Raw genomic sequence first — 25625 nt, 5'->3', positions numbered from 1 at the left:
TAATTATTACAGTCGGTTTTGTCGCCTTTCTTGTGAATTGGAACAATGATTGATTCTTCCACTCTTGTGGCAATTCTTCCTTGTTCCAGATGAGGAGGGTAAGTTTGTGTATCTTGTTCCACAATTAATTCGCCTCCAGCCGGAATTTCATCTACAGCCGAAGATTTGTGTTTCTTTAATTTCTTTATAGCGGTTTTTTCTTCTATTTGGTTTGGTTCTGGAATACTCGGTTATGCGGTATGTATCTTCTTTTCTCCACACACACTAGTTTATGGTTGCTTGTTAAGCAAATCGTCAAAAAAATCTTTCCATCTATTTAAGATGCTATCCTTATCAGTGAAAACAGTACCATCAGATTTCTTTAATATATAAGCACGAGATTTATAGCCTTTCTTAAATTCGCTGATCCCCTTATACATGTCCTGGATGTTTTTTTTTTCTATTCTCTTCAAGTTCCTAAATTTTAGCTTTCAAAACATCGCGTTTCTTTGTTGTAAAAGTTTTGGAAGTTTCCCGACTAATATCTGCAGAAATTTTGTGTAGTTTTTCATTCGGATTTTGTAGCCAGCGTAATTTTACATGTTTTCTCTTCTCTGCTAGTTTAATGCATTCCTGGTCAAACCAAGGTTTGTTCCTACGCATTTCCGAAGGTCCCAATTTTTGTTTTTGCTGAAATTTTAATGTTATCTCCAATTTCAATTCAGGAATTTCAATTCAGATTCAACACTAGTGCATTCTCAATCTTCTAAAGCTGAGAAACTATTTGAAACTTCAATCCTGTATCCCTCTCTTACCTGTCTCTCTTCTAATTTCTTTAAATTGAATCTCTCCGTTTTCGGACAATGAATATTACCATTATTCAACCATAATCTCTCTCGTATTATCGCTGCTACCAGGTAGTGATCCGTGTAACAATCAGCCCCTCTAAACGACCGGACATCAATTATGCTAGTTTGCATTCTTCTATCTACTAAAACGTGATCAATTTGATTATGTGTTTTCCGTCTGGAGATATCCAAGTGTATTTATGAACGTCGCGATGTGGGTATTTTGTACTCTTCACGATTAGATTTTGGGATCTTGCAAAGTTCTCGAGTCTAACACCGTTGTATTTATTTTCCTTATACAGACTTTCGTTCCCTATAATCGGTTTGAAAATATCTAGCGTATGATTTCTTCTTGTGCCTAACTTTGCATTGAAATCCCCTAATAGAATTTTCATATTGTATCGCGGGAGTTCGTCTAATATCAAATATAATTTTTTCTATAGTCATCCTTATCTTCAGTTTGGCATGTTCATTTAAAACAATATCACACCACCGTTTCTTAAGAGGAACAAAAGAAAGTATGTCACTAACAAATTCAACCCGTTTAATTGCTGGTAATATTCCTTTGTGGACAAAAAACCCTGTTCCTAACTGGTGGTTTTTATTTGCTTCTCCGTAAAAGAATGTAAAATTTCCGGACTTCACAGCTCCATTTCCTTCCCACCTAACTTCCTGAACTCCTACCGTTATGCAACCTATGCCAAGGCTTATTCTCTTCCATTGTTTCGGTAACGAGTCCTTCGAAGAATTCTGTAAACGCTGCTTAAGATGCTTTGAGTCCGGTCAATCGGGACTCAATAACTTTGTCCAGACTTCTGAGTAATTAAAACTGTGTTCGGAGGTTGATCGTGATTAACAATACAAATTCACGATTAAGAACGTATGGAATGGGATTTAGCATGACGTTCGTGTACTTGTCCTAATATCGGATAACTACCTTTTCGAGTTCTTTGTCGGGGTGGGTGACTTCACACACTCGATTCATAGTCGTTGCCTGACTTCCCTCCCGTGATGAGGGTTTCAATGTTCGCTACCGACTGATTTCCGCTTCTTCTGGTCACGGTGGGTAAAGTGATTAGCAATTACTCACCCAATATAACATTGTCCACTATTGGTTGATGATCAAAATAGTGCAAACGGAAATTAATTTAGATATCACTTAGGCAACTGGGGTGTCTTGCTAATTTTCGCTCTCATGGGAACTGAATTAGAAAAAAAAGTCTCTCAGTATCTTTTTAAACAAAGAGTTATTATTCTACGCACACACACATATAAAGACAAAGTTAATTTGGCGTTTTTAGGTCGAACACGATGATAAGACTGGTTTTACTCTTGCCAACTAGTGTCCTTTTCACCAAAATTGGTTTGGAAAACTATAAAGCAAACGTTTTAAGTTTCTTGCTTCGATGATCGTCTCGCTGTCGATAGCAGACTTTCCTTTAGGTTTAAAGCAAAGAAATAGGTATGAGTAGTCTTCAAACAGGGAATTTTTCACATATTTAATTCGTTTATTATTAAATGTATAAGAAAATTATGTCTACGTAGAAAGTGAATATGTTGCAATACATATGGAGGAAAATCCAAATATATCGAAGTTGTTTACATGTCCATCAGTATTAATATATATGGATAATCAATAGGTTCCGATTTTACTAGACGGATCTGTATTTATGATGATACCTGCAAGTTGTGGAACATGCGTTGGTCATTCGTTAGCTACAGATATGCCAACGTAATGATTTTGAAATAAAGAATTTGTTTGAAGTGAATGTATTATATCTAGCGTAGATCATGTATAAAAACGCAGACATGTGCATATGTGTTGCGGCATTTAAATAATAGCATATCTTTCAAAATCCATAATAATGTTCCTTTGATGATCCGTTTCTAAGATAGACTGGAACTCGCCATATGTCATGCATGAGAGAGGTGCTGGTAGAGGGCTCTTAAAATGAACTTCGAGACTAACACAACCATGCCACATGAAATTCCAATGCTGCACAGCGCTGACTTATCCATCTTCCGTAACATCGGATACAAAGTTACTGTATCCTTGAGAAAGTAAAGCCGAGGAATACTGTTGATATCATTGGAAAAGTGAATACCTGATATACAGAATAAAGTGTGATATGAAGAAACATAAGTTGTTCTCGAAATTTAGTTATAAAGATTTTGAAAGCTAATGTTTTCCATCAATTTATAATGAGAAGGTAGTAGTGTCAATATGTTTGAAATGAAATTGATTTGAAGTTATTGTTCCTGTATAGCCACCATTTTGAATAAACGCCACAAACACTGGAGTTGGTAATACTCCCATACATAAATTATCGATTGTTTTTGATTGAATCTCCTTTGGAATGACGAATGACTTCATTTACACTCTTGGAAGAGAATATTTGGCGGTTGTTGATTGTAGAAGCTTGTTATCTACTACTTTCATTGTAGGACTAACATTAATCTTTTTAATATAAAACATGTCCAAAATATTCACTTTAGCTTCAACAGACATATCACTACAGATGAGACAAAAGTTTCGCTTCGCAGGAATTAAAATGATGCGTAATTCTACTCATTGAATTAAAAATTTATCCTGACTAAGAATATAATGAAGATGTTTAAGCAAGTCGAATTGTGAACTGTTTTTGTTAAATGATCACGTTGTTGAAATCTTCTATTACCACAAGATGTCCAGCAGTATCTTGAAAACAGAATGTAGATTGAAGCCAAGTATTTTTAGCATAATCATCATAATTTAATAGTTTTTCGATGTATGATCGATATGGAAAATTATGAGATGAAAATGATATAACTTTGTTATGTCCACTTCACTGAACATAGAATGTAACAAGTCATTAATAGGAGCAACAGCTTTATCACTTTCACCAAATCTGATCCAACAGGCTTAACGATTTCACCTTCAATGTAAAGGAGAGTATTATGTAGATCTATGTATTTATTACTTGTTCCTGGAATGACAAATTCTATAGGTGCATTAACAGGAAGTGAACCGATTGGTTTATATGTAACAACATGATTATCTAGTATGCTGGTTTGTGTTGGTTTTGTAGAAAAATACCTAGTTCACTTTTTACACTCGCAGGATTGATGATGTATGAAAGACATGATGATGCTGAAGATTTAATCGAAGATATCTAGTGATAATTTCCTCTTTTTATAATACTGATTTTCTTTGTTTTCTGTGTATGTTTCATCTTGTCATTCTACTTCTTCTGACGCTTGATGATGTGCAATTATGAAGGGTTAACAATGAAATGATGTGTAATTCTACCTTTCCGTCGCTGATATCCAGTTCCTAGCATAGATTTCAGTTTATGTTTAGCTTTTTCTTGCTACATGGACCTTGCTTCACTCATTCATTGATGAAATTATTTATTAAAAGGTTGTTTATCGATGATGACATCATCAATAACGTTTCCTTCAAATTTAAATAATTCCTTTCCTATTGTTTGACCTCTTTGTTTTACTAATGGCATGACAGAACGAAATAATCCTCCAAGGAAACTTCGAATACCATATCCAACTCCACAAGTTGATTCAACATAATCGTTTCCAGTTCCAGAAAAAGCTTGTTTTTAATTATAGTGTATATATGGATTATTAATATTTGTTGATGTTGGCGCACTGGTCGAAAATGCATTTTAACGCATAGAATTTTGAGAGTAAATGCCTATGGAGAGCCTGTCCTATCTCTTATATCTATTTTGATGTGTTCAAAATGGATATTTCCTATATTCATATAATGTGGAGGATTAAAAATGTGTATATCACTATTTCCAAATGTATGATTCACAGCATTGATATGTATGATACCTAATAATGGTGCTATTGTAACTACAACAAATACGGATTGAATTATATCACAATATATATTATTGTAGATGTAAATCCTAAACGTAAATTTGGAACTCTGTGGCCTTGTTGTATAACCTTTAAACAAACGTTTGGATGAAATTCCAATATTGCACTTCGTGATAATGCAACGTCCACATCTACGTCTTTATGAAGAGGTCGTTTAAAACAGGCATTATTGGCACGAATGTAGGAAATATGTAAATTTGTTAATCTGTTCTGCGAATAAATTATGCTTATGAACTCTGAAATGTCGGTATAATAACGTACAGGAATAGTTACAAATTTCATTCATCACCTTTTGTAAGTTTGAAAAAGAGTTTATTATTTTGTTCATTCATATTTAAAGTTGATTGTGGATAATCTCAACAATAGCCCCTTCCCACTTTTCAGTAAATACCATTCTTTGATGGAGTTTAGTATTGTATAATTTTAAGGTGTTGTCAGGAAAATATTGCATAGAAATATTACTGGAAAGTGTAACGTAAAAATATCTAGCAAGTCCCATTGAACTTCTTGATCTTTACAGGTGATGCGGGTATCCAAGAATCAAAAGAAGAAGGATACCCTTTCCAATTAAAAAGATATTCGTTTCTGCTACCTTTTCTTCTTGTGCGTATGATTGTATCTTTGTAAAACATTTTTTCATAACGTCACAAGTTGTAACTCCTCTCTATAAAACTAATTCATCCAGTGGTTCCTTGTTTAAATCTTCTATTTCATAAACATTTGGCTCTATAGGTATTTATTATTTTCTCCACTTTAAATATTTCCCAAATCCAGTTTTGCATATATCGTTTATCAAATGTACGTTTAGTTTTACTAATTCTTACTGTATCATCAATCTTAAGAAGTTTTGAGAAATCCTTGTTCTTCTTCATTTTAAATCTTACTGATTATGCCATACTTGTCATAGGTTATTTTGAGAACCATTTGCAGGTGACATCTCAATGCGTGAATAATAACCTCCATTGTATGATTTCCCAAGAAGTGGCAATACTTTTACATAATTATACGTTTGATACTTTGTGAAATAATTTTAAATATTTTTTTTTAATTTCTGTTAAACTTTCTACAATACTATTCTAAAATTCACATTTATACGCGAGGGAATGGTGTCGTCTATTTCAACCAACGAGTCCCAATTTCGCGCACTGAACAGACAGAGAAAAAACAAGGAAGAGAAGAGAACATTTTCATTCTTTTGTTATCACATACTATTTTTTTAAATATATAAGGTCAAATTATAGTAACTATATTCACACTGTAACATTATTTTCTTAGTAAGTTATATAACGTGAACTATGAATTTCATAATTTAACTGCATACTGTGAGAAAGTAAAGCAAATTCACAGAAATGAAATGAGAGAAATATATTCGTGGAAAAACTTAGCATGTAAGGTCAATCTTGCAGAATATTAACTCCGTAGTCCTCTTCGTCTTCCATTCCTTCGTCTACTTCATTATCAATTCTTCCCTCCCAAAGGTCACAATCCTCCTCAGAACTAGTTGGCGTGTCACCTTCGGGATTTATTAATATCTCATTGTGTATTATTCCTTTAAGTCTCTCTGCTTCCCATATTTCCTTTTCAACATTTTCACTTGTTTGACGTAATTACTGTAGTCTTTAGCTGTAACCCTTTCCATGCCCTCCCTAAGTAATATCTCTATAACACTTAAACTAGTACGATTTTGATTTTCACCTACTACGTATCATTTAATTTTGCTCAAAACCATTTCTAAGGCGGAAACTTCGCAATGATAAGTAAGCAGCCGTAGCACTTCGTGACCAGTTACCTTTGCTAAAATGTAAATTTTATTCGGTACCTCTATATTTTGCAATATCTTATTCAGTTCTTCAATTGCTTCAATTTTTTTCAGGTCGGATCTCACTCAATTCCTCTAATTTCTAACCATTGGATGTTTACTTTATGAACAGGATGCTTTAGGAACCCTTTCAACTTTCAGGGAATCCTTTGGTGCATTATCCATTAAATAACAAGATTGGGGGGGGCGGTTTGAGACCTGAAATTAGCCGCTCCTCCCAAGCTTGTTCTGCCGTTTTATTTGATATGTGTTTCCAAGCTTTTGATTTGCTTGTTCTGGCATTGGCTCACGATTTGTCTGTATAAACAATAGTTCTGCCGTTAGCTCTATAATTTCTTATTTATCTCAGATACCTATGCCTCCATGACTTCTCTATCAATCAACAACGATTTGCGGCAACGTTTTATAAATTTAAACCCTATATCACTGATGAATCTTCAAAGAGTAGGAATAGAGTATAAACTTTGGTAGGTCACTATCTTTATTTATAACGCGCTGAATTTTCGCTAAAGTAGGGAGTTCATTTTTTCTATACATGTTATGAATTTTGTGCTGTATTGCTGCTTGTGTAAAGGTATCGTAACTTTCCTATCATTCGGTCTCTTCTTCCTAGGAGTGGTTACTTGACCCTTCTTACTCAAAATTTCCCGCTTCACGTTCAGAATACTGGAGGGAGAAATGAAAGTTGCTTCAAATGTTTTCCTCAAATTCCTTCTAATAGTTTCACGCCCTTTTATCGCCCTGATTACGAAAGTATGTATACACATTTAACAACATTCTTTTCTCTCATGTAGTGAGAGGTTTACATTGTTCCGGCGGCTGTTTGTACTACTGAGGAGAATTTGAAGCAATTGCGATTTATTCGCAAATTGAAAATCAACGATAACAACTAAACACAACACAACACAACAAAACTACAAAACAAATGCTAAACACCACAGCAAACTAATGACAAAACAATGTAGATAAAAACACTTGGCACACCACCGCTCGGTCACTACAGAGATACCAAAACGTCAAAGTGAATTGACAACCCGTGGCAACGCCAAATTTCCGCAAAGAGTGTGTGAATGCACGAAGGTTAATGTTCAAAAGCCATATATCACACACAGCAACACGGGAAATCCGACCAACACTGACACCCACCCCTACCTGGGACTACCCCTCAGTCAATGAACGGTGGCCAGTGCATGACCATCCTTCTTAGAATTAGGCTAAAATGGTGTTCTGGGATTTATCGGAGATTGGTTTCCTAGGACAGTGGGATACTTACGGTTTTGTTTCAAGGAGCTTTGTTAACACTATTCCTTGAAATCTGAAAATTGTAAACCTGATATTCATCCACTAATATTTTTCGAGAACTTTTACTTAGCGTTTTACAGGACTGGGGGAGAAGGCTAATTTCTTTTTCATTTGTGAAATATATACCAGAAGAAAGACATATGTATTTGTATGTTATTTAAGAGGTAAAACACTAAACATTTCTTTTTTATTACACATATTCCTGAAAATGAAATACAAATTTTGAAAATCGCACTGCTCCTCTGATCCTCCATTACATTGTTTTTCAACTTTATAAATATCTTAACCATCGGTTTTATTAAGTAGGTTTAGTCGATTTAGTAATTTAAGTCGATTAAATTTAATCTGGGACAAAATCAAAGACCAAGTGGAAATCAGATCACCTGTTCTTCTGTGTTTGCAACTCAGATCATCATTAAAATCACTGGAGAGTTCTGTGAAAGCAGATGATGAACAAAAACATCACTTGCTATACGTTAAAAATAATAATATGAATTGATATGTGTGGTTAATGCCGTGATTATGTCAACTGATAGTTTTAAGTAAAAGTTTCTATCTGTCTGTCTTTGTGTCAGTTTTACATGGTTAGGGACCAGACGATTCAATTCAAAAAGAATCAAAATTTGATCGTGGTCTTAGATCACGACGAAGCGTTTGTTGTGGTTAAATCCGAATTCAAAATACTTACAAATACATCCCACTCCCTATGAGGAGTAAGACACTCACACAAGTTGCTTATATTTCCTTATTTACATTTATATTTTGTTTATATATTTTTGTTATATTTGAGTATTTTGTTTATATCTTTCCATGAAACGGTTTTAAGTAGGTGTTTGTTTGGCTGTAGATATAAATGGCGCGTTGGGTGAGTGGTTGTTTGTATTGAACTTATATTCGGTAGACCCGGGTTCTAGTCCCGGCCGGCCTGAAGTTTTTTAAAGTTTTCTTGTTTCAATTTCAATTCCAATGCATACTCATTGTGATAAGCAAGATCTTCTCTTCTCCAGAAAGAAGAAGATGTTGGAATGAGGAGAATTGGAGAATGTCTCTCAATGGAAGCAATCATTTACAAGGTTACTTCCAGCAGTTATTCTAGATTTGATATTTTCAGCTACATTCAAGCATTTTCTGATTCATATGTGATCAGTGTTTTATTTCTTTGATTATACAGTAAAACATTACATACACAGCAATATTGAGATTAACATATGATGTTCATTGGACAACACGCTATGAACCAGAAAGATTGATCTTAGAATGGAGAACGCTATCGTTAGTCACCTACTGTACAATTTTACTCGCATAAACAACTGGATCAGGGCTACCAACTGCTGTAAGTGCTGAGAAAAGTTACTTGTAAGTTGGGTTGCATCTGTCCAGGCGTTCTCGAAACTGCGAAACTGGAGTCCAAGCAATGGAATTAGAGCACTTAGTGTGGACTTGTGTGGCTTGGTGTACAATTCTATTTGCGGACATAGTTGTTTTTTAGACCATGGTAGGTCTCTGTAATTTTTTCTAATGAATAGAACAATAAAAATGCCTTCATTCCTCAACTTTTCGGCAAGAGATATCGACATAAAATAATTGTCGCATTTTACATTTTAACCCACCCTATATGATTCAACGAGGCTTAAAACTGCATATTCCGAAGGCTTTTGACATTGGGATCGTGTCTCATCTTTCCCAAGGTAAGGATAACCATTGCAATATTTAATTTCTACATCAAGGTATAACAAGTACCTTATTCCAAATTTATCAGGTGTTCCTGTCATGTATTCTACGAAACGACATCTACAAACCTTTCGGAAGGTTTGTAACTTTTCTGTGAATTTGCCATAAATAAATCCCAAATGGACGATGTCAATGCAAACTTATTTTTTCGATGTCTTTTGGCCCTATTGTCAAACCGCAAGAAAATCATAATATCTCTGGACGTTGCTTTCAATAACTCCTTGACCCCACTTTGTACACCAGCAGCATGTTATTAGCAAGTCTAGTAAGCTCAAGTCACCTCTAGCATATAACTGTGCAAAAAAAGTATAACAGTTCTTCCTTAGAAACTGTCCAATTGTTAACTCTTTCGGGCCCTAGCCTCAGTACACCATTTAATTACAGAGAGGAAATGATCGTTTACAATCAAACAGAAAGGAACAAAAGGTGAGTTTTCATTAATATTTTAAACAGCATACTGTGTGGGACCTTCTGCTATTCGTAGTATATTTTGAGATGCTCGTCTACCTATTGCTGGTGAAGATCAATATAGGATTTCACACTTAGTCCCATCCGGATAAATCTCCAAATTGGACCCAGAGCCTGCTGACTGTCTGTGGTCATTATATTAATCGTTGTTGATTGATTCTTCACAATTTTCGTCATATATTTCGCTACCATCATTCAACGATGTATTTGATACCGCATGCAGCTCTTTGCCTGATTCGAACTGCACATATTCATTTTCACACTTAGGATCTTCCATTTCATTACCTGATACATTTGGAGACAATTGCTGCAATTCTCGTAATATATCTTCTTCAGTACGCAAATTTCTTGAGCCATTATCTTGACACAACTCACACGAAGGGCAAAATTTGTACTAATGTAGAAACAGAAACACTGACTCAGATTTGTACTGTAGCTTTCCAAAAAGGTCAGCTATTTCATTGCTGTCAGGTTTGCACTGAACAATAACAATAATAATTTGATGGAAAAAAAGAGAGTACTTGGAAATCAAAAAGGTCGACAAATAAAGAAAGCGACTTTTTGAAAAATATATCGCAATTATAAAACTATTAATTGTGTCAGCATTCTGAAATTATATTAAAATGTTTTACGGGTAGAGTCAATAATGGACCGAGGTTTATCCCTTCACCAATTTTATTATAAAATTTTATCTCTTGTATCTACAAAAGTTCTTATAACAAAGTCTCTAAAATGACCAAGGTTAATAGGTCATAATAATACGTGTAACCCTTTAGCTTCATAGCAGAATCCAGGTTTATTCAAAGATTCGGTTCCATAAATCATTAGCTCATAGCAGCCTTCACGAGGTACGGTAATGTCTAAGGTCAACCCCTTAGCTACATAGCAGCGTCCAGTGTTTAGTTTTGGCTAAGAGAACCCCTTAGCATCATAGCAGCCTCCAGGGTTATTAGAATATTTTGCGATCTGTTGGTCGCCTGATGCCAGGTCCCTCCGTGGTTCCCCTTTTATGTGTCATTCTCCTTTGGCTCCTATTCCTTCGGATCATTTCGTGTTGTCCGTCTCATTTCGGTTTTCTTCGTGTCTTCCTCTTTAGTGTATCGTCTATATTTGTTATAACTGAAGCTTAGTTGCCGTAAAACACTGATACACTTGGAAACATTGTAAAAGACACTGTAAACATTATAATACACTACAAAATCACTAAGAGAAGACTGGGTGTGATATATATGTTGAACACTATATTTCCTTCCCACCTAAACAGGATCAAAGCCGTCACTATCATTTCCTTCATAGTGGGCATAAGTGCTACCACTGTAGTTAAAAAATAAATACCCGTTCACTAATGGTTGGTATTGGTCCATGATGTTCACTAAAATCGAATACATATTGACGTCATATCCGGCATTTGTAAGTGTGGTTTGAATTTTGATTTCAGCAGTATTAGTCGGTAACTTAAGTCTAATTTCGTGATTTCTCCGGATGGGACTAGTGCGAAATCCTAGATTGATCTTCACCAGCAAAAGGTGGACAAACATCTCAAAATATTCTACGAATAGCAGAAGGTCCCACACAGTATGCTGTTCAAAATATTATTGAAAACTCACCTTTTGTTCCTTTCAGTTTTATTGTAAATGATCATTTCCTGTCTGTAATTAAAGGTGTACTGAGGCTAAGGCCCTTGAGAGTTAACAATTGGAAAGTTTCTAAGGAAGAAATGTTTTGCACAGTTATATACTAGAGTTGCTTTGAGCTTACAAGACATGCTAATAAAATGCTGCTGATCTACAAAGTGAAGTAAAAGTTTTATTGAAAGCAACGTCCAGAGATAGGATGCTCGTAATTATGATTTTTTGCTGTTTGATATTAGGGCCAAAGACGTGAAAGACTTCGAAGAGATAAGTCTGCATTGGCCTCCTCCATTTATGATTTATTTATAGCAAATCCACAGAAAGGTTTGCAAACCTTGTGAAATTTTTACAGGTGTATATTTCATAAAATACATGATAGAAACACCTGATGAATTTGAAATAAGGTACCGATCACTCCTTATTTCAAAGTAAATATTGTTGCAATGGTTTTCCTTACTTCGGGAAAGATGAGACTCGGTCCCAATTTCAATCGCTTTCGGAATATGTACTTTTAAGCCTCGTTGAACCATATAAAAAGATGAGTTTAAATGTAACATGTGATAATTATTTTATGTCGGTATCTCCTGCCGAAAAGTTAAGGAAAGAAAACACTATTATTGTTCGATCAATTAGGAAAAAATGCAGAGACCTAACATGGTATAACAACACCGGTGTCCGCGAAAGGAATTGTACAGTACAATGGTGTACAAAAATCAACTTCGTTACACTGTCACAAGTTTCAAATGTAAAGCGAATAATCCTATATTAGTACGCTGCAGTCATTTGATTTTAGCTAATTTTTGAAGCAGTGGTAGTAATAATAATACTGAAGTAGTAACTTATGTATATTATTAATGACAAATCAATCAAAACAAATAGTTTCACATTGCAAATAGTAAAAGTATTAATATTACTACTACTACTAATAGTAGTAATGCTATAGTACTAATATGCTAGCAGAAGCAGCAAAAATAGTAGTGCTAAACGAAGTAGTAGTAATTATAACACCTTGCATGCTATCATTGTATACTTAAAAACGAACACTTAGTTTCGCGAGTCATTTTTACTCATACTGTCTTTCTAGGTATAACAACATTGGTCAGCATTTTGTAAAAACGTTTCGCTTGTTCACAAGCTAACAGTTAATCCTAAATAATTTTTGTGCGCTCATTACAGAAATAACATCCATTTATGCCTATCACGTCAGAATTATTTTACAATTTGTAATCTTTATTTCGAACAGTACCATCATTTCAACATCCGTATATAGTATTACATAATTTGGGAAGGCACAAATAATACTGCAAAACAGTTCAATAAAATAATTTAAGCAAATACACTAGGTTGCTTTGATTACACTAAACAATTCTATACACACATAATACTATCATAAAACTTTTATCCTACGATATAATGTTGAATGCACTTACTTGCGCTGGTTGTCAAGTTCACTGAGAAGCCACTTATTCCTTTTTAAATGCACCCATCTTTGTTTTCCTACAACTTCTGTCATGACTGTCTCTATCCACCTTCATCATCCAACAATATTATAAAACGTTGTGATATTTCATCTGCTTTGATATCTGTTCTTCATTTCAGAATTATCTTTGTAGAGATGAGAATGTAGATAATGTATTGTGAGGTTCATGTTTCACCCAAGTGCGCGAAAAGGGGTGAACACATCTACGATTCTTTCTTGGTCAGAGTGTTTCTTGTTTCCGAGAATGTTACCTACAACATTTTTCAAAACTTAACCAGGATTTCTTTTCCGATTCGGTCATTAACCCAGATATTCCTACCGTCCTGTTACAAGGACTCTCTGCAATACTTACTTTCAGGCGCCCACGTCTATGCTCTATCAATCCAATGTGCTTTCTACCGGCTTTTGTATTTAAGAGAATGTTCAAGTAATCACCTGCAAGCTGTCGCTTTCTTTTGTTTCAAACATAGGTGTTGTGGTGTCGCGTACTCTCATATGTGGTTAAAAATGACAGGGAGGAACAGATTTCGTTCTGAAAATTAAGATTTTATAAATACTATTGAATTTACGTCATTCTTGAGGGCTTATGATGCTTTAATAAAGATGAAATATAATGTCCGTAATGATATTCATTAAATTTTGCTTTTAACGTTCCTGCAATTCAATTTGTATTCTCCTTGTCCTCTAAAAACGACAGTAGGAACATAAATAGTCAATAAATTACGAAAATCTAATGAATTGTGTTTCGTGTTGTTTTTATAAATTTGCATTTCTGCTACAATATTTACATAACATTTAATTCCATAATGTGCAAAATGACATATTTTCATTAAAATAAGAGGAATGGGTTCTCTTCAGCCGTCATAATCATATTTTGAAGAACAAGGGGAAAAAATTATTCGATTATATTGCACATAGCATCATTAGCTCTTTATCAGCATTATTTTATAGCAAACTAACCTAATTTTCCCTAAGAAATTTTAATTTAAATGGTGAATAATCAAATTATATTTGATGGTAACTAGACATAAAATGTTACTAAAAATATTCCTCACATTAACGGTTGTAAATCATTTATAAGCTAAAACCAATAAGGTATGGATACAACCTGTGGGTTGGAGCTACATCAGGTGGATACATTGTGTGGATTGAACCATACATGGGAGCGAACTCAGGTGTAAGTGAAAAATATGTTATTTGTGCTAGGTCCTTTTACTTTACTGCAATATGCTCAAACAATCTCGTCTATTGCAAAACTTCCTTATCATTTATTCTTGGACAATTTCCTCACGACTATTCACGACAATTCCTCTTCTTGAAGCACTGAGGAATCTAGAAATTAGAGGAACAGGAACAATTGGTGAAAACAGAACATCAAAATGTCCCATTATATCCAATATTGAAATAAAAAAAGAAGTCTCGTCGAGGGTATTCTTCATTAAACATTACCAACAATCGAGAAATCATAATTACGGATTGGAATGACAACAAAATTGTAGAGTGTGGCTTTAAATGCTATAACAGCAACTCGCATGCATACTGATTCCAGATTTTCTCGAAGGAAGGCGAATGTTACAATCCAACAGCATGATAATATATATGTGTGCAATACTGGAATGCGGGCGTTGATCGTTTCGACCAAAATATCAGTTTGAATCACACTACAATTCGACGAAAAATGGTACTTGCCATTGATTATTTTTTACTAGACTTTGTAACTGCAACACAAAACGCATGGCAGTTACACAGAAACTGGGGAGGGAATATGATCAACTGACATTTCGGAGAAGAATTGCAGTGACACTTTTGGAATCCAGCAAATCCTGAAGGAAAAGTAAACGCTCGCGCCCTTCCAGTTTTGAAAAATGCAGACTCGTGATTTGATCGATTGTATCATAAGTTCGTGTCTCAGGGAAAGCAGACAAGATGGCGCGTGTGCCAAAAGAAAGTGTCAAAAAAGTATGTAAAATGTGATGTAACCTTATACTTTGATGAATGTTTTCATGTATACCACACGCCAAAATGAAAACATAAGTGCAAGGAAAAGGATACGACTGAAAAGTGTGCATTTTGATACCACTAAATGTGTGTGTTTTGGAGAATAATATGTAATATTTTCTAGAGTATTTAAAGAAATCTGTAATGAATAAATATATGTATAATAACTGCCAATATAGCTGGGTTCTTCGTTACTTTACTTGCATTGTACCTTTCTTTCTAGATAACATATCCAAATAGTTGACAAAAGTTGTTTTAAAAAATATATTACTTTATACGTGCATGTGCCTACTGTCCTTTTTAAAGTACACCCCGCCCGGTGAAAATGGAAGTGGGGGGTCATCTTTATTGTCTCTTTTCGTCATAAGGCAGTAATATGACCGAAATTAAAAAGATAAAACAATTAATAGTAGATTTTTTTCAGGCATAATTGGGCTAAATTTTAAATATACCATCTACTAGTAGGTTTCTAATTGGTGGCCCTGTTAAAATACCTTCCGAAAGTTTTGCTGCATACAGTGATCGAAACATTTTTGCTATATATTGAAAACATTGCTCATTCTCATCCACAGTTTTCATAATTTGCTTCAAAAGTCAGAGTTTCATATGAACCGGAGAAAGTAGCACTTTATTGCGATCAATTAGTGGAGGGTGCATTATACTTTTCTTACCTGCACCCGAACAACAGCGCTGAGTCCACTCTTTAACATTCATGTGATTGTCTATGGCCCTGCTACCCCATTCACATAAAAGGCATGGCTATTTTGTATATTTTGGCTGTATTCCTATTAGAAAACCCATGACTTTCAAGTCCCCGTAAAGAGACCAACCGTTTTCTTATTTTAACTTTGAAAGTATTAATGTTAAGGTATTTTAAGTACGTTCCTTTCCTTGTAACTGAATATCTTACAGAAGTTTGTTTAAATTATGCAGAAGTACTCCTTTTAGGTAGCACTTCGAAACATCTATAAAGAGTCTCCATCGGATGCGTTATAAGAAGCTCCCAATGGATCCACAGCAGCTGGAATGTGGTTGCAGAATACTAATCCGTTTTCTTCAGAGAAATAAGAAAGAAATTATCTCTCTCGGTGTCACATAGAATGAGTATATGTCCTACTGGCCAAAAGGTTTTCCGAACGAAGTCTAGACCCAAGTTCTTCTGCACTCTCCTTTGGTACATTTAAATCTGGAACTAGATCATTAAGTTCTAATTGTGTAAACGTCTGCGGAATCGTGCTAGTATAGTTGTTATCATTCCCACATGGAACACCAGCTTCATTACTACTAGATGGCGATAAAACATCCATAGGGGCTGGTGGATTGGGAATTGGTATATTTTCACTATGAGGAACGGGCCGAATTGCTGAAGCTACTTATCCGGATACAGAATACCCTTCTTGTCCTTTGCATTGTATTCTTTAACATTTATTGCACAGAAATAACAGGATCATTATGGCTTCAAGGCTATCTCCACACCATATGTATCCTGAACAGCATTCCTTTCTCTTTACCCTTTGCCCAGGACCTCAGTGTCTCCTCACATATTCTGTACACATTGTGAGGTGCCCACGATTTTTCTTGATCGACTAATTTAATACCAAAATAAACCAAGTACACTTTCTTTATGAAATTTGTAATATGGATTGTCTGCTTGAACATAGTGTAACTACCACACAGATAACAGAAAATTTCAGGGCCATTCAAACATTTACGCGATGTCATTTTCTAACAACAGAGTCATTGCACTGACCAGAAACACACAACAGTATCAACATGAGTACCAACACATCAAAATATTTTAAATAACTAACTTGAGTCGCCGTAAGTTATCCAAGGAGACGCAACATTTGCTGAAATAAGTACATTAAAACATATTTATTACCTAGTTTAAGTTATTACATATTAACTAGAACAACACTACACGATCAAAACAAGCACAATAGGTACGTCTTTTCCAACTTTCTAGCTTTAGTCAATGTCCATCAACCAGAAACACAAAACACTGTCCAAATAAGTACTTTTATTATTTTTAAGCAAATCAACGAACAACACAGCACTCAGAACTTGTAAATACTTACACGCTCCACAGTAGTAGGAAAAATTCACTTGGACAAAATGTGACCTTTGAAACTTAGGCCCGTATATAGACCGGCCGAAACAAATATGTTGCTATGAAGGAATAATATGTTGTAAATGCTCTTGGACGCCTACCGGATGTAGAAACAAGATGAAACATTTTGTATTTGTTTTCTTCTGGTCTTGAATTGGGTAGCAATTTTGGACCCCTAATACAAAGAGCGTAAGTGTGCATGGGATCAGATTTATAAAATGTGTCCTTTCATAGAATTAGTCTTAGTTGCTAAGGTGCATATTTTATTTCATGTTTTTTTTAAACGCGGGTGACAATTCGTATATGCAGATGCCCCCATAGACTGGACGCTGTGTGGTTAGTTATTAGGTGGGAATAACGTACTATGATTGTGACCTTACGTCCCACGTGAATGATACCAGTTTGAAGGTCTATTAGGGCGCTTGGCGTCGTGAGAAGCCTGCGTCCAGTGTAGAAATAGACGTGTCTACCATGTAATATGTGATACGCGAGCTCAGGCGAGTTGGATGGTTCAAGACTCCATCATTTGATACGTAAAAAACGCCTGGGAGTCTTCACCAATTGATATGCGATTGTGTTAATGTAAGGTGTTAGTTTACTTAGAGCTACAGTGCTTCGGAATCTTCCACCATGGAATTGGTCATCAGCAATGTCACAGTCTCTTACGTGCCATATTTCCTAGAGCTAAAGTCCAGGAATCACTACAGAGTACTAGCAGATATATTCGCACTCCTGTTCCTCACTTAAGTTACTATGACTTCGCCTTTCTCACTTGATGCTTAGTTTCAATGTTTCTCTAAGATATTTCTCCACTACATTAACATATGTTGCTCTACCACACAATTATTCGGATTAGTATATGTAACTAATTTAGATTTGTATGAAATTACTTCGGACACCAATTTCTGATATTAGAAATATCTTTTAAATTGCTATAGTTCTTTTCATAAATTCTCAACGCTGAAAAAATAGATCAAACATGTTCAATTAGTATGGTTTAATCGTAATCTTGTTAAAGTTATAATATGTTAATACAGCGTTATATCTTCTAAAACATACTACTTAATACAATAGAGAATTAAGTTCAGGAATGTTTTGTCTCTTTATGAACTGAGTCAGATTACTAAGAATTAAATGATTGTGATATAGAAAACGGAATCGCTACTAGTATAAAATCAAAAGACAAAATTTCAGTTTCGAATGGCAATGGTGTAGTGGTAGTGTATTCATTTTGCTTAAATTTTTACAAATCCAAATTGAAATTACTGTGAATGAAAGCAACTAAGCCGAGAGTCAGCCTCGCTCTGTTGGCGGCTCTGACTAGATTCATAGCCTACATCTATTCGAAAATATAAGTCTCTATGCTTACTTCTTGTCGTTGAGAGGGAAGGTTCATCGGAGCTTGTCAATTTCCATTCACGAAAAGCAAAGCTACACATTGACCGAGGACGTGGACGGGACGTCTCCCCTGTGTGCTGCCGCTGAGTAAGAAAACTACATTTTTCTTACCGAGGCCAACAGTTTCTTCGTTGCACTGTCTGCACTGTATTCAAATCGTAGCCGAGCTGAATGTTAGCTGTGATGCTTGATTGGGCTCAGGACCTAGGTTTTTCCTGTGAGTAGGTATTTAACGGAGCTTCCTTGTTGTAATTTTTCAGGATTCTCAAATTTTGAAACATCTATGATACATGCATACCCAGGCAGAAATATGCATATTTTTAGGGACATATATTGTAAAGATTCCCACATCAGAACAAAGGCACCTGTATAACGCCTGCTATTATTTACGACAGCATACGATACTCTAAAAAGGAAGACACGAAGAAAACTTAAAAGAGTCGCACCACACGAAAGGAAAATTAGCCCCTAGAGGAGGACACATAAAAGAGACATTACGGAGAGACGTGGTACCAGTCGACCAAATAATCGCAACCTTACCTAATAACCTTGGAAGCTGCTATGAATCTATTTTCCCCTAGCCACAACTAAACCCTGAAGTCTGCTATGAAACTAAAAAGTTCACTTTCGGCATTAACGTATCTGTTGAAGTCTGCTATGAGCTGAGGTTTCCTAGAACCGAATTCTTGAATAAACATGGAGGATGCTACGGAGCTAAAGGGAGATCCGTACAGAGCATTATAACGTAGAAAACTAGAAACATTATAGACTTTTTATTAAAAAATCGTAGACACAAAAGAATAAAATTTATAACAACATTGGTGAAGGGATGTCTTTCCGTCATTGATTCTATGCATAAAACTTTTCAATGTAATAGGCTTGGGAGGATTGTACGTGAGGCTCTTTTTATTAACTTTTTATCAGGCGCTAAACTAATGAGCTTAGTATCAAAATTCATCTAACTTCTATTGTCTTTCCTTGTTTCCTTTTTCCCTTTCTTGTGTGAGGTTTTAAGCCGGAAAGGAGGTCTGAAAAAAGCGGACTTATAAGTCAGCAGGCAATTAAAATTAAAAATACAAACTTTAATATGACAGAGGGTGAATCTAATATGTCTTTTGTATGCCTCATCTTACAAATTATTCGGGACACGTACATGATGAACCAGACAGTTTTGTTATGTTGTTTGATCACAGGGCAACCATGCCATTATGGTCACCAACCAAAAGGGGCGAAACTTTTCAAATATGCCTTTAAGTGTTATAACTTATGAACCAAAACCAATACGGAACATTGTCTTATGAAACTTTAAAATGTAAATTAGTTGCATTAAACAGGCCTAAGATTCCATCACACAAAAGCAGAGCAGAAACTATTGAAAATTCAGCATGGGACTGACAAACACATAGATTCGATCGTTTTTTGTTTTGAGTAAAGTCCGTGTGATTGGACATTTAATATCGGATGCGTCAGAAGAAAAGAAGATCCCACACTTAACTTAAGGATTTCAAAGGGATTTTCTCAAAAAATTGCATTAGAGTGGTTTGAAACAATAGACGCTTTACAAACTAAGCTTAACACTTTAGAAACCGCAATATGACCCTTTACAAAAAGAGATCATGCAGAGATGTCACAGACCCTGCACACGCTATACGCCCAAAACCTATACCTCACCCACAGAATCTATCATAGATATTAGCAAATGAACGACAAATGACATGTCCTAGGCAACAACCATACAACCTGGCATGCACTAAATGCACATTTATGTACCACTATCTCAAAAACAATTTAACCTCTATAAGTCTAATCCATCTTACCCGTCTTTCCCCTTGTAGTGAGGCAACCTAACCTTCACATGCAACACGTTTTTATTTAAATGGAAGTATAAAGCCAGTGTAAGTTCGATTTTCAGTTTTTCTAAAAAACCACGTGGTACAGACCTCTTAACTTTCGGCGACAAGGTAGTGTTCGCGTTGTTATTGTCTTTTTTGCATTCACCTTGAATACACGACCAAACTTAATTATTTTTTTAAATTGTGCCGACCTAGTCTATCTAATCTAGTACTCTAGTCCGATGTACCTGTAATGCCACTCTTTATTTCTTCATATTTTGGTAAATAAGAGGCATAACTAATTGTGGCGTTTATGTACAATACGAAGCAAAAAACCTGCAACATGAAAGTTTAAGTTCATTGTGAAACTATGCCAACAACATAGGCAACCAACCTAACGTCTTTGTGGCACTAATCACGCCAGGATAACCTTCGGCTTCGCCCCCCTGCACACTTCGTTTGGAGCAAGAAATGCATAGACCACGTGACTACAAACCACAAATTTCTCACAAGATGGAGTAATAGATTGAGGTTCTTCTCATTTCTCTTCTCATTGTACATCCTCAGTTTTAAAGAGAGAGAAAGAGAAAAAGGTCAACGTGATAAAAACTAAATAAAGAGGAATATGCGAAATATAAAGGAAAATAAAAAGTGCGCATATATTGACAAATGACACATGCACTTCAAAGGAGACCATATCAAATTTTGTTATGAACCATATATAATAACTGTGAGAATCAGCAAACCACAAAGACATAATTACACACAGTAAGTGTTATACAACACATATTTATTTAAACAAATAAAAATGCTTGCAGAAAGCTGAAAATGTATTTAAAATCTCAACCATAACTGAAACAAGAGATTACTTCTCTATTGTTTTTCTTCGTAGCATCCACCTACATGGAGAAATGAGAAAGAGATAACATCTTAAGAGATTCGCACGTATACAATATCGGAAACTGCTAAATGGAAAAAAAGTACCGTCTTTTGCTGGGATTCGAACCCAGAACCATAGTGTTAGAAATCCAACACTCTACCAATGTAGCTAGTCTGACAGTAATACCCTGATCCTCCATCATTACCTATGAAAGACGGAATGGAGTCTGCAGAAAACTACGTCTAACATGTCCACGACAGACCGCCTATAACCTATGTCTAATTGGTACTTAAAAAAGCTAGTTCTACACGTGCATAGAAAAGTAAAATCAAATGAGTAGTTAGTACACATCACTTTGTCTGTCTCACTCTATCTCTGACTATAGAAATAGAGGAAGAAGAAAAAAAATATAGAGGTGAGAACACAGGAAGAACAAGCAAAAATATAAGTTGCAGGAAAATGAATATCAAGGAGAGAGAGAGAGACATAGAGACAGAGAGAAAAATAGAGGGAACGGAGCAAATGATTTAATATACATCGGAAAAGAAGATTCACAACTGTGCTATACATTTAATGTATTGAATACTCTGCAGGCCCGTATCCACGGGGGGCTAGGGGGCCGCCCCCCCTAAACTTTGGCTGGCCCCAATAAAGGTTTCACGATAGGCTTGCAAATAAACTATAATATGGTGATGAAGTATAATATGATTGGGTCGGGCTCCCCCTAACTTCGGCCGCCCCCCCTCTAAATTTGTGGGCTGGCTACGGGCCTGATACTCTGTTTCTTCTAAATTGCTTGCTAGATGACAAATATTAATTTGTAAAAACGTAGCAAATGCCCGCGTTGTCTTGTTTTCTTACTATTTCAGTAATAGTGGAAAACGTGGTTTATGCAACATAATAAATTACTAATTTTCCCACAACAACCATGTAGATGTTGTTGATGATTTTGAGTTTAACGTCCGTTCAGCAGCGAGATTATATGAGACGTTGACCTACTTATTAACGTGGAATCCGAACCATATGAGCTGCTGCCGGGAATCGAAGCAACCATGTACTGTTGGTAAGAAATTTCTAAGCAAAAGAAAAAACTGATCAGCAAAATACATAAAACGATAGTCCTGCAAACTATTACTTAAAGAGAATTTATTGTAAAATCAATACATCCATGTGGCGGTATATAGTCGTAAAGTGATTAGAAAACTTAATATTAAACTGTCGATCACATTGTTTTACTTATTTGAATTCAATGTCGTATAGATTCGGTTTTAGCTCTAGATTTCAGCGTTCTCACTTCGATTCTTAACTTGTTGGAAATATGCATTAATCGAAATTATAAAAACATACGAAATTTAACTAGCTAAAAGAAGAGAATGACATAAAAATCCGGATTAGAGTACGTCGTCGCCAACATGTGCTTTTATTTCAGGGAGCATAAAGTCGAGAAGATTAACATTTTTTTACCATTAAATCGGCCTATAATTCGATGGATACCACCTAACCTGTAGTCTCGTATATCCATCCCCAACAGTGAATAGTCACATGACCCATTCGCGCTGAACGGGCCATATATTGTGGATCAAACCGTCTTCCAGATGGGCGATACACACGTGTTGGCCCAAAATTTCCAGTGGAAAATATTTTTTCATCTGTAAAGACAACAGTGTCCCAGTGACAAGTAATATTTAGCTCTGCAAACGCCAGTCTATCGACTTTGTGATCTTCTGTCAATCTCTCCTTAACAGCAGCCCGGAAGGACCTTAAGCCTGCGGCCCGAATTCGCCGTCGGACTGTAGTTACATAACCTGGAAAGGCGGTAGACTGTTGCAGTTTTCGGGCACACATGAAAGGCTGTCGACAGCATTGATCAACTAATCGTTGGTCTTGTGTCGGTGAGGACACTCGTGGCCGACCACTTCCAGATTTTCGAGTTAGGCTTCCAGTTTCCTCATATTTTTTCCACCACCTGAACGCTGTTGCACGATGCACGCCTAATCGAGCGCCTGCTTCAGGAACACTCAATCCCGCATGTTCAATTAGAGCGATAACACTCTCGCGTACATAATGATCATATTGCGCCATCCTTACACCCAAAGTAAAAGTGCTAGAACGTCTTTGAATATAGGATAATGCAACATGTTGCTATACATGACGTCGTATTATGAAAGGCATGTGTAGAAGAAGTAGATGTGCCTGTAATCAACTGTTGTTGCACGCAAAAATACTCACTCACTGTTAGTAACAAAATATTTTCCATTTTTTTAAATCCAATACATTAGAATATAGTAGCAGTTACTATTTTTTAAGAACATAACTTCCATCGAGTGGTGGGCATAAACAAAAACTCGTAACTATGCAACAGTTAACTTCCATCAAAACCCACGAAGCACTTTACAGATTTAATCTGATTTATTTGTGCAATTTAGATACATATAAGATTACAACTTGTCCGGGAAATTTGTTTATACTCGTCTAAAACAGTTCTATTCTATTATTCGCCACTCGTATACATTATGTGACAAACAACAAAACAGAAACAAGTAAAGTGCAAATACTATAGACAATATTTATCAAAACGTACTAGAGGATTAAGATATAGCCGAGCGGTTTAGTAGAGTAGTCTACTACCTCCGCCTTCTCGTGTTCAAACCCACCTGAGGTTTGTGTCTATTCTCTGTTTTTTTTTTCTTATGCTTTCACAACGAACGTTTTTTTCTATAATTCCTATAAGCTATCACTTGCAAACCCTAAAGAAAATACACATGTTTATTGTAATACTCTAATCCGGATTTTTATGTTATTCTCTTCTTTTAGCTAGTTAAATTTCGTATATTTTTATAATTTCGATTAATGCATATTTCCAACAAGTTAAGAATCGAAGTGAGAACGCTGAAATCTAGAGCTAAAACCGAATCTATACGACATTGAATTCAAATAAGTAAAACAATGTGATCGACAGTTTAATATTAAGTTTTCTAATCACTTTACGACTATATACCGCCACATGGATGTATTGATTTTACAATAAATTCTCTTTAAGTAATAGTTTGCAGGACTATCGTTTTATGTATTTTGCTGATCAGTTTTTTCTTTTGCTTAGAAATTTCTTACCAACAGTACATGTTTGCTTCGATTCCCGGCAGCAGCTCATATGGTTCGGATTCCACGTTAATAAGTAGGTCAACGTCTCATATAATCTCGCTGCTGAACGGACGTTAAACTCAAAATCATCAACAACATCTACATGGTTGTTGTAGGAAAATTAGTAATTTATTATGTTGCATAAACCACGTTTTCCACTATTACTGAAATAGTAAGAAAACAAGACAACGCGGGCATTTGCTACGTTTTTACAAATTAATATTTGTCATCTAGCAAGCAATTTAGAAGAAACAGAGTATCAGGCCCGTAGCCAGCCCACAAATTTAGAGGGGGGCGGCCGAAGTTAGGGGGAGCCCGACCCAATCATATTATACTTCATCACCATATTATAGTTTATTTGCAAGCCTATCGTGAAACCTTTATTGGGGCCAGCCAAAGTTTAGGGGGGGCGGCCCCCCTAGCCCCCCGTGGATACGGGCCTGCAGAGTATTCAATACATTAAATGTATAGCACAGTTGTGAATCTTCTTTTCCGATGTATATTAAATCATTTGCTCCGTTCCCTCTATTTTTCTCTCTGTCTCTATGTCTCTCTCTCTCTCCTTGATATTCATTTTCCTGCAACTTATATTTTTGCTTGTTCTTCCTGTGTTCTCACCTCTATATTTTTTTTCTTCTTCCTCTATTTCTATAGTCAGAGATAGAGTGAGACAGACAAAGTGATGTGTACTAACTACTCATTTGATTTTACTTTTCTATGCACGTGTAGAACTAGCTTTTTTAAGTACCAATTAGACATAGGTTATAGGCGGTGTGTCGTGGACATGTTAGACGTAGTTTTCTGCAGACTCCATTCCGTCTTTCATAGGTAATGATGGAGGAACAGGGTATTACTGTCAGACTAGCTACATTGGTAGAGTGTTGGATTTCTAACACTATGGTTCTGGGTTCGAATCCCAGCAAAAGACGGTACTTTTTTCCATTTAGCAGTTTCCGATATTGTATACGTGCGAATCTCTTAAGATGTTATCTCTTTCTCATTTCTCCATGTAGGTGGATGCTACGAAGAAAAACAATAGAGAAGTAATCTCTTGTTTCAGTTATGGTTGAGATTTTAAATACATTTTCAGCTTTCTGCAAGCATTTTTATTTGTTTAAATAAATATGTG

This window comes from Thermobia domestica, chromosome 4, assembly GCF_964235325.1.
Source record: "Thermobia domestica chromosome 4, izTheDome1.hap1.1, whole genome shotgun sequence".
NCBI lineage: Eukaryota > Metazoa > Arthropoda > Insecta > Zygentoma > Lepismatidae > Thermobia > Thermobia domestica.
Note: the sequence above shows the minus strand (reverse complement) of the source record.